A 15405-nucleotide genomic window follows, 5' to 3' on the forward strand; every position below is an offset into this window, starting at 1 on the left:
CTGCACGTATGCTGTTTCTACTGCCTTCATCTGCCCCTTCTTTATTAGACATTATTTTCTATGCATGGACCATCTCTTTGTGGTCTGTTGTTATGTATCACTGAGCCAAACCACGGCCCAGCTGGCGATGAGGAAGAGAGTCATAAAAGTCAACACTTTTTGCTAACAGGAAATACTATATCATCATGGCTATGGCCCTTCGCCTAAGTTATGACGACACTCTGTTGTCCTGGCAATTATTGATCGTCTTGCATACAGGGCCTCAGCACCAACCTGACAGATTTGGGAGTGTTCAAATCTCTCCCATTGTATTTATATTTCTACAAGACACCATGCTGCACTGAGAGCTATCCCATCCATACTCCTCTAAAAAATCCAAAAAGGATCCTGTAGTTTGCCTTAGACCCTGAAATGGATCTTCCTTTTCCTTTCATGTTGGAAAGCCCTCACAATAGAGATTTCCTTTGAATCCTCCACCTTTTACTCTGCATAGCCCATGCCAAGGCTTGTACTCTGTCAATATTGGTTTCCCCCTTAAGTTTCCAAAATGGAAGATGTGCCAAAGATAAGTCTAACAGAACATGATGGTTCACTTAAGTGCCATTGCAAAATTCAGCTGAACTCTACCAGGCAAAGTACTGAAAAGATTTTGCATTGAGACCTTTATTCCACAGCAACAAAATCTTAGGACCTAAACCTGTGCTTGTCAAGGATGCTTTGTTTTCCATCACACAGGGAAGTTGGGCTGTACTAGCAGGCCTGATGCAAGGCTCAGTGAAAAAAAAGTTCAATAGCTTCCAAACTAGCTCTTCACTCTAAGTTATCCAGAGTCCCTCATCCTAATACCTGTATACAGACACCATGCAAGCAATTAAGGAAGTTGATGGAAACAAAATCTGAAAGTGGGTCAAACAACTTACAATGTGAACTCTACAGCAATATGGTATGGCAAATGGTAATACAGGATTACAGGCAGCAAGCTAAAGGCCTAACTAATTTCTTTACATCACCTATAATCACTATTGATTTTTTCCTAGTAGCATGCAAAATATGGTCAAAATGTTCCCTCTTGATAGTAAAGGAGACATGAACTAGCCTGGATAGAAGGTCAGATCTATGAAAACACAACAGGCATGAAGCACTCAGATTTGAAGGAAAGGATGCATCATTTAAAATATTCTAAGTAGAACAATCCAAATGATTTCAGTACTAGTGCCAAAAGAATCTGGACCAAAATCACACCCATATAAGTATTCAAGCTCATGGAGTAGATCTCTGTCCAAGAAACAGGATCAAATATTCTCTATTATTTTTCTGTCTGGCTTTAGAAAGACTTTCTGGAAATGTCAAAGCAATCTATTTTACACTTGCGATAAGAAAAAACAATCAGAAAGCATGCAGCATAAAATGTTTCAGGACCCTATTTAGACTCCTTAAGTATAATGGAAATGTTATCTAAAGGCTTGACCCAAACTTACCACAAGGTAAGATACTGCTGAGGCAGTCAGTCAAACAAACAAGTTAGCTATTATATTATTCTTGCAATAAAAGCAGTTGATGTGTCATGCAAATGCCACGTTGGAGGGGTGCAACAAGCCAACCCTTCTTCCACAAAGTTGTGTTACATACACTGTTTCTATACCACATACAGTCACAATTTATGAATATGTAATATTTATATTGGCAATGCTAGTCTAAGCATCCCATTCCTAAAGCTAATGTAGATATTGATACAAAGATATGAGCTGAGGTTTTGCTGATGTAGCGATCCATTTTGTATTGCCTAGATTTAAAGAGACTTCCCTGTGGATATTAACCCTGAAGGCAGGAGCACTGTGGCTCCAAGGGGAGGAACATAGAGGTATTTATGGAGCTTTGAGTTGGTCTTTTTGTTACATGTACAAAAATGTCGAACATCAGGAAGAAAACAGGTTTGGACTTCATAGATTGATCCACTCATTGTTGCAGGATGGGATTAAAAATGTGTAAGCCTACTCATACACAGATTCTTCAATTTCATACATCTGCCCTGCTGCTTATTCTTAACCTGAAGTTTTAACCTTCCATTTAGGGAAGGAATCATGTTGAGCTGTCACAAAGGTGGCTACGGCCACAGATGGCAAACGATGACAGCAGTGATAATAAAGATATTTGCCATTAGCATGGAACATTTTGACACAATCTCAGTATTTAGAAAGCCACATCCTGCTACTTGCATCCATGGGCTCCTTTGGCTGAGATGCAGAGTTTGATGGGTGGGGCAGGATCAGTCAAATGCAGTATTCACTAGTAGGGGAAACTACAGTGATGAATAGGGGCCCAGAGCACCAGACAGTAATGGTAGACAGAGACAGAATAATTTAGAGTCTGAGAAGGGCTCAAAGAAACTCCTAGAAATTATGGAGACAGAACTCTTCTTCTGCAAGGAAGTTAAGCAGAAAATAAATATATGAGGTGAAATTCCAAACAGAGCATTTAAGTATTTTTCAGGTGCCTCTTCCATCTAGCACTCACTTGTGAAAGGGTTCAAGATGAAGATCTGGATGAAGATATGCAAAAGTTTGAAATCATTTAGTTATCCCAAACTTGCATAAAAGCATAAAGTGAAAAAAGACAGCCTTGAGAGGAGTAATCCAGCTTTCTTGATATGAAAGAGAAGCAGCTGCTAAGTATTTCAAAGGTATCTTGGACTTCAGTTAACTTAAAAAAAAAAAAAAGTTAATTCTCACAGCTTCCTAGCAGGGAACATAATAAAGGAAATAAGTGGTGACTTCAGCAAACTAGAGTTTCTGTATCCTTCACTCCTAGACATCAAACAACTCTACCACGTTGCGTCAAGCAAAAGAAACAGGAAGGGAGAGATCACACAGCTTGAGTTCCTTGGCTCCAGTAAGGCCAAAGCACTGCTGCTGAGGAGGATGGAAATCCTCTATTCTTCCTCTGGGGCAGGAAGTACCTGTAAACATCTCAGAAATATTCTGCTTTAGCATACTGTAAACAAGAATACATCATATCTAAAGAATACATCATATCCACTGCTTCAGACCATGTAGGGTAAAGAAATGGACAACCTTGAATTCAACCTAGAAGAGGAGATGGCAGGGGAACTGAGTCATAGCTTAAAAAAACAAGATTAAAAAGAACTTTTGGGAAGGGACAGGAACTGAGGTTTTAAAGTGGGGCAATTCCTAAGGAAGGAAGGACACCTACTACCTATTCCAATAATATTTTGCATTTATGTAACTGCAGTGGCTGCCGTCCAAGGACCTGAAAATACTGTAGGGCTTCCAGTTAGCCAGATTTCAAATTCCAGTGTGATTATAAAGCATGATTCTTCATTTTGAAAATGTACTACTTAAGGCACAGAAAGCCACATGTTTTGGTCCAGTCAAAACACCTAGCCTAGAGCCAGTTTTACACTTCTACCTTGAGGCCAACACTCATTAACTGCAGACGTCCAGTCAGTATAAAAGGTCGTTCTCAAACAAGAATCAGCTGCTGTGCATCAGAGTATGTGAAGTTGACATTCCTAGCCATGCCTACCCAAATGGACATTATATGTATGGACTATACATTTGGACTTTATTTAACAACATTTTTCATGTGTAGACACATAAAACATATATGGCTATCCTGAAGATTGTGGTCAGAAATTTGTGGCCAAACCCCATATATTTAGCTTCATTTGTTGTCTCTTTACTGAAGGAAGATCCTGGGAAGCAGACAGTAACCCAAATCATAATTGTCTGTTTCTCAGTCATGCTACTGTTCTAGGAGCGGATGTAATTTATTATATGATTAAATTTGAATTTTATTTTAGACAGACTATACCTCTCAAAGCACCCAGGACCTGAGCTGTCTCTGTGCTGGCCACCATTTATATGAGAGAGACTCAATGAATCTAAAGCCTGGCACTGACTGCAACAAAGCAGATAACAGGAAAGTGGAATAATCGAGGGCAAACTTCCAAATGTCTAGTTCTCTGGCTGAACTCCGTATCCTTAACACAGAGCATTCAGTGTAATACCTGTTCCCAAAATGGCCTTGGGAAGCTCATTTAATCTTCTTCAATTTCCACTTATGTAAGACAAGAATTATTCCTGCTCTGAGGAGCAGGATGGGATTTAATGAATGATTGAACAGCACTCTTGTAAGTGACTGTCAAGCATCATTTCAGTCTCTGTACCCTTTTTTTTTTTTTTAAAGCACAGATACACACATAGTCACATTACTGCTCTTTTACGCTCCATACAGCCCACTGCCAAAAATACCATTGTGTACTTGCTGGAAAGTACATCATAATCTGGTTTTAATTTGTAAAAAGACTGGAATATAAGCTAAGCATCTTTCCAATTCTACATAGCAGTGTGCTAAGTATAAAGCTCAAAGATCTTGACAACACTGAAGAATGACAACTGAGATGTAACACTGAGTTGTAAGGATTACAGGAAGGAAGGAAGATAAGTTTGGTGACAGTGATATTTTGAGAGTGATCCAGCTAATGGCTGGACAATGTTGATTGATGCATTCCCATGAGGACCTAAAGGCAGAGCAATCAAGGTACAAACTACTGATCACATAAGTCTAGAGCATAAAGATTATGACATCTGCAACACAGCACTGCAAATAAGCCCAAACCAGGACAACCTCCAGATAGGATTTGAATGATTTTTTTTTTTTTTCCCCTAAATCTTTTAGCATATAATGGAACTGATCATTAATATAAGTTTTCAAATAGTGATGTCCATATCTCTGGAAACATACCTGTCCAAATAGATATCACTGGTCAGTAACAGATTTTAGGTTAAACTTCAGCAGACTTTTGCAAAAACACTGTTGTTGTTCTAGAGCAAGTGAGAGAGGAAAGAATAAGTGTTGATGCCAGCAGACTAAGAGAGCTGTTTCCTTTATTGAATGGTGTTCCGTGGAAGGGGGAAATACAGTGCTATTATTACTCTAATAATTAAATATCTCTGCACTTCTGTGGAAAACGATGAGTCTTTCTCTAATGCATCCCCTCAAAAGTGCCCAAAAACGATTAATGGAAATCCTCAGTAAACCTATCTAAAACCACATGAGGCCTGCAGACATTTCAGCTGTAGATTCAGTAGAGATGTGAAAAACAGGTTTTTCACTCCAAGTTAAGAATAATTTACAAGTATCTGAAGAAGGATCAAATAGGAAGTCTGAAATAACTGAAGGCATATCTTTGCTGCAAAATAATCCAAAGTAACTGCACCTGGAGGTGTGCAGCCATACATACAGACATATCCAGCCAATTACTATATTTTTACAGGTACTGCTTTGTACCCATCTCCTTAGGGTATCAGACAGCATCTCCCATTACTCTTGTGGTGCAGTGGGATGATCTGGTCTGAGATTTTTTTCTCCCCAGTGATTGAGGGAAGACTAGTCCTCCTTTATAGCAGTAACGGTGGGATTATGGAAAAACAATGGAGCACGACCAGCACCTAAGTACTGTAGCTTGCATGAATGCCAATGGAGTGGAGACCAAAGGGACAGCAGGACCCAGGTTACAGTCCCTCCTGCCCCGAACTATGCCAGCAGCTAGCACCAGGACTCATTTTGGGTATGCATGAGAAGGCTGAGAAAAACACTCAAGCAAAATCCTGATCTAACTACACTGAATTCAAGAGCAAATTCTGACAATCTAGTCTATTTCACAACCCTTACTCACATACCGCAAACCCCATTATACCAAGTGTATTGACAGGACAACGAACTACAGTCCTTAGAAAGAAAACCAAGCTTATATTTAGTGGAGACATATGACATGTTAATAGATAACTGCAGATTAACTGAAACCATTGCTAACAAGAAACTAGGACCTTAGAAGGTAATAGCATAGAAACGGTTTAGAACTACTTGTGCAGATTAGGCATCAAAGTTCTTAAGTAGTGTTGCATATATTGAATATTCTGTTCTTTGGATAAATTGTTTGATAGACACTTCAGAAAAGTTAGCTGAACTCAGCAGACAGAAAATTGACATGGAGACCATGCCAATATAGATCTGCCACCGTTCAGAATACAAAGGAATAATGCTCTGTTTGTGTCATGGTTTAACCCCAGCCAGCAACTAAGCACCACGCAGCCGCTCACTCACTCCCCCCCCACCCAGTGGGATGGGGGAGAAAATCAGGAAAAAGAAGCAAAACCCACGGGTTGAGATAAGAACAGTTTAATAGAACAGAAAAGAAGAAACGAATAATGATAATGATGACACTAATAAAATGACAACAGCAATAATGAAAGGATTGGAATGTACAAATGATGCGCAGTGCAATTGCTCACCACCCGCCAACCGGCACCCAGCTAGTCCCCGAGCGGCGATTCCCCGCCCCCACTTCCCAGTTCCTATACTGGATGGGACGTCATATGGTATGGAATACCCTGTTGGCCAGTTTGGGTCAGGTGCCCTGGCTGTGTCCTGTGCCAACTTCTTGTGCCCCTCCAGCTTTCTCGCTGGCTGGGCATGAGAAGCTGAAAAATCCTTGACATTAGTCTAAACACTACTAGCAGCAACTGAAAACTTCGGTGTTATCAACATTCTTCTCATACTGAACTCAAAACATAGCACCGTACCAGCTACTAGGAAGACAGTTAACTCTATCCCAGCTGAAACTAGGACAGTTTGTAATCTGCTACACAAGAAGAAACTGAAACATATCTCAAAGTAAGAAAACAGTTAAAAGATACCAAGTTTTTTCATGTTGTTATATGTCTCTGAGGTAACAAATCTGCATCAAATGACCTATAAAATTTAGCTGGGGGAGATTCCTTCCAAAAGAATTAACTACATAAGCAGATGAAGTATAATCGATGTGGGGGGGGAGGAAACCAACTTTCAAAGTTAGGTATTTTATTACATATTTAAGCTAACTCTCTATAAAAAATGAATCATATGAAAGAGGAATAATGTTCCCATTTATATGCTCCTTAAAACTCAGCTATATTAGACAAATCAGCTACCATGTCTATTACATCAGACAAACTGTCATGTGTCCATGCCTGCCCAATGTACATGCATCAATATAGTATCTCACAGTTTCCTACCAAGTCTCTGAATGCCTGTACCCAGACCCATAGTAAGACATTTGAAGAGCTCTGTCATCACATCACTATGGCTGCTGCAGATCATCAGTGAAACAGCAGTTTGGGTCCATGTGCGTGCTTAAAAAGGCCATCTTGCATGACTGTTTTGGTACTGTGTTTGCTGAATGCCCACTCACAAAGCTTGAGAGGAAAGCTGCAGTCTAATCCCAAAATATTAAAATGAGGTCCACCTACAAACCAAGTCCATCAAAAGTATTGAGAAACAAATCCACCTTGAGAATCCCCTTTGAAGTCCATAAATTCCTTTATGTTCTGTAAAGGAAATGCAAACTTCCAGGAGACACTAGATTTGCCACCAAAATGCTAGGTTTTTTAAGCCAACAGTTGGATTTATCATCATTGTTATTCTGGATGTATTTTAGGCAAAGTTGTCAGAAGGAAGCACGGGACCTTCTTGGATACCATTTTGTGGGTAAACCACACCTCTCATATCATTGCAGGTGTTAATAAAAGCCTGACCTAGTTGAAATGCTCTGAAACAGAGGTGACCGAGGGAGATGTTCAGGCCCTACGTCTCTTCATCACTGAGGAAAACGGGATGAAAGATCAAAAGGGAAGGAGAGGGATTTGTCTCCCTGCCAATGCATTTTGGCAGGTCTATAAAGTTGGGATGCCCAGACACCAAATAACTGCTCTTTAATTACTCCACATGCTAGCCAGCACAAACTGCCTTTGCAAGCATCTGGGGATTAGCAGCATTCACAATAGTTACTAGGCTGCTTAGAAACTCTTTCTAAACTTTCTTTTGTCAGAGAATTGGGTTTTCAAACTCTTTTTTTCTTTCCTTTTCCTATGCATCGCAGAAGGAGTCTTGATTTCTTCCTAGAGAAATTAATCTTTCGTTTGAAAGTGCTTGCTATTGTCAAGTCTCTCTGTGCTTAAAGTGGTTTTCCTCCAAAACTTTGAGGGGTTTTGGCACTTCTCACCTGAAAATGTATTTAGTTGCTGAAAACTGAAGAGACAGCCCTGGGTTTTGGTTTTCCAATTAAAATTGTTCTTTTAATTTGTTATTTTACCTTCTAATAGAGAAATCAAAATATTTTCTGAGCAGCTCAGCAATAATGCAGTGGTCTTTAGAAGATGTCTAGTGTAACTGGAAACCTGCCTTACAAAAAAAATCAAATTACAGTTCAAAGCCAAGCTACACTGAAGAAACTTGTACTCCAGTCTGTAAGTCACAGCATATATTTATAAACTAGCTTTCTACATGAAATTGCACACTCACATGCATATGCATACACTGGTGCTAAACTCCAAAGAATGGCTTTTCATGGACACATGCACACACTGGCTTTCTATCTGCTCAGCCAGAACTGAAGCCTGTGCCAGCCATGGGTAGTTCAGCTGCATCACTCCAGTAGTGTCTCTTAAAGAGCTGTGCAATGAAGAGGTCTTTTAGAGTCAGGAGGAAAAAAAAAAATCAGCTTTCATCTAAACCTGCAGTAGCTCTTTCACTGACACTTTACTTAGTCTAGACGTGAAAGCAGATCCATATCCATTCAGGCATCGATTACTCTCTTTCTATACTGATCCCTAGACCTCCCAGCATGATTTGGGTGCAGAACAAATGAAACAACCTGGAAACAGCCTGGCTAGTCATGTCTATACAGCAGCAGTGCTGGAGACTTCAGGATCTCCAAATGTAAAATGTGGAAAGACAAAGAAATTTCTTATAAGGACCCAACTCCTCACTGCAGCTTCTTCTTACCCTTTGTTGCAGCGGATAACACTGACAACTGCAGTAAGTCATGGGATACTTCCACATGGTGCAGAGCATTTCTTACTATAAGCAACTTCCTTGAAACCAGTGGGATTGCTCATGTGAATAACAGCTACAGGGTAAGAATACTGGATTACAACCCACAACCCACTGGACTGCCAGCAGGCAAATACAAAAATTGAACAGAATTAGCAAAGACAGGTTCCAGCCTTCTCTAGCAATAATTGCACCTCCTGGCTTGATGGTAAATCCTGAAGGCTTAGTGAAATTCATACATCACTACTGAGAAAACATGGCAAGAGGAAAACTAATATTAACTGGCCCACCTTAGAATCATGTTAGATCATACCAATCGAACTGAACTTGTTGCAGAAAGGTTATGGATACTGTCAGCTTTATACCATTACAGGCAAAGCATGTCTCCTGTATGTTTTTTATTCCAAATCCCTTTACAGTGATCTAAGATGTTGGATCTAGAACTCATTTTTTACTCCATGTTTAGTCCAAGAAGACTTTGATATTCCTATGTATTCATTTGTTCCCATGGGATACTGATATCTGATCTCTTTGGGTATTCCTCTTTGCAATCCAAAACCACAAAAATAGTTTGGCAGCTAAAATTAATGACTATGTTTCTGATTTGGCAAGGTACTTAAACACATGCTCACCTTTATGTGCATGAATACTCTATTAATGCAATAGTTATTCATTGCTTGAATTTAAGCAACTGCTAACCTGGGATTTACATGCTTTTGTGCAACATTGTACACATACTTAGAAATACACATTCAGTAATTACTTAATTAGCCTATTTTCATGACTTGTGCAAAGTGGCCTGTTCACTCTGTAAAAGTCTTGTAGAGCCATTTCCACTAATTCTTAAATTTATACCAATGTATATTGTCCATTTTCCATGGCACATACAATCTGCAAGACTAACAGTTAAACATTCCATCAGAAAATGAATCAGGCACACTTTAGGCTAGATGCCAGGGTCCACTACAGCATCTCCAGTTTTGATGTGGAGCAGATACAAAAGCCTAAAGAGAGCTTTTACCTGTCACCTCATCCAACAGAAAAGTGAGGGAGGACTGTGCAGAAGACAGCAGTTATGGTATCTTACTGGCCAGTTCTTGGAGAATATTTCCAGCCAACACTATTGAGCAGTTTTCTGATTAATGAGAACAAGATGACCACAGCCTTGATACTATCTTGATGGAGCCAGTATGAAGTGGAGGTGGTCACGCAAATCTTTCTGTAAAGTACGTAGGGCATTCCCTCATTACTTTCATAAAATACATAAAACAGTATCATGTTTTATAGTGTTCTAACCAGAGCTGGTAAACATGAGTTTGATGCTGTGGAGATGTAATGGACTTCAACGTAAATGAAAGAGCTGCCCTTCATGCCATTTGTTTTTTCAGTGAGGAAAAAAGCCACTAGTGAAGTCTTGTGAGGGTGTTTACAAAAAAAAAAGAAAAAAAAAAAAAAGCAAACAACTCTGATGGAGTGTTCGTTTTAAGCTAAAAAAACTAATTTTGAGCAAAAGGGAATGGCTAACATCAGCATATGCTCTGTATGTGTGGTATTCAAATTATACAAAAAAAAGTGGTTTGCAAGGAAGTCTAACATCTCTAAAATCCTCCAGTCCTGTATCCATATGCATTTCTAGGAAATTCTGTAGTCAGTCCAAATTCCAAGCGTTAAGAAGGAAAAGTTTCTAAGAAGTCAAAAGACTGGGGGGAAATCTCACATTTAATTTACACATTACACACTGTTTAGTAAATAGCAGCTATTGTTTAGAGTAGAATGTAGTCACCATTCATTATATTTTGACTCTACATTCTTCATTGGGAATTCAGGAAGTGGTTCAGACTAAAATATTCCCTTATGTTATTTGACCTGTAAAAACTTGGAGACAGTCCAGATTCTGCAGTTCTTAAACAGACAACACTCCCATTGACTGTGGGCTTGGGCCTTAAAGTTGACTGGCCTATACCACTGTGCTACTCAACTCAGTGCAGTCAGCCATTTGGTGCACGGGGTGGTGCCCACACAAAACTGAAAGCAAGACCATTTGATTTGGTTGGCACTGTTATTCATTTGCCTAGAGAGACAGTGGGCATTTTCTGAGCACAGCTTGTACAAAACAATACCTTAGAAACAGGAATAGACATTGTAGGTTCTCATGGATTTTTTTTTTTTATTATTATTGTTCCTTCCTGTTGCTTCTTTTGATATAAAGGCATTGAGTTGAATGTAACCAGTAGCTTTTCAATGCATCTCTTGACAGGATACATTCAGAACAAGATTCTGAGAGTTATTGATTGAGTTCACTCTTGTTGATCTGAGGTAGAAGTAGGTATCCAAATATCCTGTGGGTCTGGGTTTCAGTGTCTCATATTTTTAGGCCCTAAAGCATTTGAAAATCAAGGCAAGCTCCCAGATTTAAGGAGATAGTTCTGCTTATGATTTCACTTTGCCCTTAAGACTCCATTTTAAATTCTTGTTAAATTTAAGGGAACTTAGCCGAAATCTCATCACGACACTTGGGGGAGGGGGAGAGAAACGCTAACATCAGCATTGCTTTGGAGTCATATTCCAGCTGTCATCACCCTGCAGCAGCATTATCCTGCTTTGAAAACACCGTTTGACACAAAGAGAGGGTTAAAAGTACATAGGATTATATAGCCATAGCCTACAAGGGATCATTCCTGTTGGCCACCCCTTCACGCTCATCTTTGTTACTCTCCTTAATCTCCTTGATTAAGAGCGATCTGCACTTCTCAGAAGACTACAAGATAGCCACAATAGCTGTCTTTCACTAGCTATCCTGATCATGCATGCTTTTCCACCTGAACACCCTAGCTCACATCAAAATATGGTCCATAGATAGTACACTCCAAAATATACCTTCAGCAATGACCTGCACAACGTGTACTATGTATCCTATGAATAGAATTAATCATCAGTTTGCATATGTGCAAGAGGGAACCTAAGTAACTTATGAAAACAGATTTCATTGTAAGTAAAGGGAATGCTGTTCCTAGAACACTTGCCTCTGAAAAACATCCCTTTGCAGGTAAGAGCAAACAACTGGTGGGTATTTGGTTCAAATCAGCGCCTGATATTTTTAGGCCACTACACTTACGAAACATTAGTGTTTAGCATTTATCTTTTAGAATTTAATCTATCAGATAGGAAATGCTTAGTTTGGCATAGATGGTAGGATTACTCAGTGGTAGCTCACTGGTTACATTTCCACAGACTTCGACAGTCTTCTGTTTTCAGATTTCATATTTTTTTTTGATAGCAAGTTAATACATGAAGGTTTCTTCACCATTATACTACACAATGGAGTCAGGTAAGGGACTTCCAGTCTTTGTGTAGCCTTTTTCATTGGTAACTGCTCTCACTTGTGTCAGGAAGACTCTTTGTCTCTCTTTCAGAAGTATAGTAGTACCCTGTGACTCAGAGCACATTCCCTTCTGAAAATGGAAAGGAAAATGGAGCTCTCTTCCTTGGTATCAGCAGCAAGTTTGGCAAGAGGCATGTTAGATTCTCCCACCCCCCTCCCCCTTTTATTTTTTATATTAAGTTTTGAATGATCTTGTGGAATTCTGTAAATATTTTATTACATATTTTATAGGTGGAGCATTTTATATCTAGCAGTCTTTTTGGAAGTGTAATCATTTAGTTCGGTTTCTCTTGCCCCATGGTTCAGCTGTAACTGCTTCCATCTGTCTAAACCTATGTGCAGTTCACTAATTGTCGACCCCTTAGGTAGGCCTTGCTGTTTCTATGGGTTTATTGCTAATCATTAGATTCAGGAAAAATAAACTTCTTTGACATTACCAATAAGGGTTTCCAAGAACGAAGAGAAAAATTCCTCATGCTTTAATTGCTCTTAACATTTAAAAAAAAATATATTCCCTCAGCAATTCAGTAGGAAATGCTTATTGATAGGACTGGTTAAAAGAAACATATATCAAAAGAACTCCCAGGAAAATTGGATTAAACTATCACTACTGCAAACAATTCTAAGAAAGATTAACTTTTCAGCAAAATAATGTTGAAAAAATTGTCTGAAAGTACTCTTTGCCTACAAGTTCCATTCATATCTATCTGAATAGATTTCTCATGGTCATACATTCAGAGAATAAACCATGTCCTTTCAGTAACAAACTATTTTCTATCATCCTCTGATGACACCTCTTCCATGATTTTTCAGAAAAACTGAAAACCTGGCTCTCCATGGTAGAAGCCTCACAGGGCAAAGGCAGGTAATCTAGTTTCAGTGTCTTATAAATTGTATCAGCAACTACAAAAAAAAGCTTCACACAATTTATAAAATAAGGGTTATTTTCCTAAAAAAAATTATATAGCACACATGACTTGTTTTTCTTCAAGATGCTTTTAAAATCTATCATTACTGCTACATTGCTAGATACTGGATATTTTTTATTAAAAATTAATTTTTCAAAATGTTTGTTTTGACAAATACCACTTTTCATCTCATTATTAAAACCAAGAAATTATAAAGAAAGGAATGTTTCTAAGCAGCCTAAATTGAAAATATTTATCTGTTTTTATTTTTTGCTTGTGTGATAATTAATGTTCTGCAAAAGTTTTGAAAGCAAATTTGCAAAAGCAAACAGTCCAAGAAAACAAAAATTGCCATACAGAGTTTTTTGAGGTTTGGATCTTTGTGGGTGTGGAGTGTGGTGTTTGGTTCATTTTTTTTTCAGATTTTAGTTTTTCCAAGGCAGAAAATTCATTTTTCAGTAAGTAAAAAGAAAGCATACTCACTCATTATCAGAACGTGCAAGAGTCCTAACCATGGACCAAAATATCATTGCTCATAATGTCTGATTATCTTCCAGGAAAAATCATTATTTTCAATCATGAAATATAAGGCTGTAAAACACAAACTTATTTATGCCTCTTTTCAAGACATTGAAACATTCATCACCCTTCAGTTAAGGTCTGCCCTTAGCATGAATACAAAAAAATAAAGTTATAGAAGGAGCAAATATGGTGCAGATGAGTATTCCACCAGTGCAGAAATGGGGAAAGCCTTGTACCTGGGAATGGCACAGGGGGCAAATGGTACAAAGAGCTGCTAGAACAGAGCTCAAGACCCAAGATGAAAAATAACAGGCTTCAAAAGGAAAAAAAGACAAAACCAACTAGCAAAGGATGAACTTGAAAATGGAAGAAGTGACAAATGTCTACATTTTTTCCACAGGCTAACAGATAAGCAGTGTTACAGCATGAGAGTAACTTAACCCAAGCACAGAACCCAACTGAAGCAAACAGCACTTCTATTTGTCATACATAATGTAGGTTAAACTAATCCAGAGAATGATTTCAGAAGTACTGCTGAGCTTAAGATCTTGTATAGTGAGACAGAGCTTGAAGAAAACCTCTGCAGCCAAGACATAACTAACCTCGGTTGATTTTTTGCTCGCTCTCTCATCCGATTTATGCTTTACATAGCAGATGCATACAAACCTAAGCTGTGCAACAATATATAAATTTTATCCTTATCAGTTAACGTATAGGTGTTACTCTATACTCACAGAAGGAAGTGATTGCAAAATTCACCTTCGTCTAGGTTCTCAGCCTCTAACTATCCCTATATATATGATGAAATCAGAGGTATTAAACTACCATACATGGGTGTATGGTGTGAATAATACAGCCAACATGGCTTTCACATGTAGGCAGACTATCATATATGAATAAATATGCACTCACATACACACTCAGAGCTCAAAATAAGAGAAAGAACTTGCTGCTTCTAAAAAGTCCCCGCCACTCCTCTGTTTTGTAATTTTACCTAGGACTTTCACTCACAATTGTAAATTGCTGATTTCTAAGAGAACCAGAGGAAAGTTCAATGGAACTTTAACTAGATGTTTGATGCACAACTCTGGGAGCTAATTTAAAATTTTTCACCTATGTTGAGAAACTTTTTTCACATAAAACATGTCTCCAGAGTCATTAGAGACCTGGGAATGGAATAAAAGGGCTGTGACAGGTACAGCTGAGTATGTAACTGTAAACTCATTTCTTCATATGAATTACAAACACTATGTTTGCAAATGTATTCCTTTTCAACGGAAAAAAATCTGTTCTCATGAGAGAAAAATTCTGCTTCTATGAGATAATTACAGTTTTGGCCTTTCGCTTTTATGGAATTCCCTTTAAAAGCTGCTGATTATACCATGAAGAGCAGCAGTTGGTAAGTATCTTATTTGATTAACAATTCAAGCAAAATTTACATTAAAACTTAGCATACCAGATCAGAATTTCCAGGGGAGGATGCAGGCCTGCCTGCTGTGTCTCTCTGCAGTACAACTGATTTCAGCACGAGTCCATGTTCCGAGGTGTCTGTATATAAGGCCAAAATTCCCAAACTGATTTAATGGATATTACTACTAAATTCTGTCTGCAAACAAAGTAATTGCACAGATCCATTTGCATGTTTTTAATTGCCTCAATGTTTTGTTGGGTTTTTTTTAAATACATGTATTTTTAATAGGC

This window comes from Aquila chrysaetos, chromosome 8 (assembly GCF_900496995.4).
Source record: "Aquila chrysaetos chrysaetos chromosome 8, bAquChr1.4, whole genome shotgun sequence".
Classification (NCBI taxonomy): Eukaryota; Metazoa; Chordata; class Aves; order Accipitriformes; family Accipitridae; genus Aquila; species Aquila chrysaetos.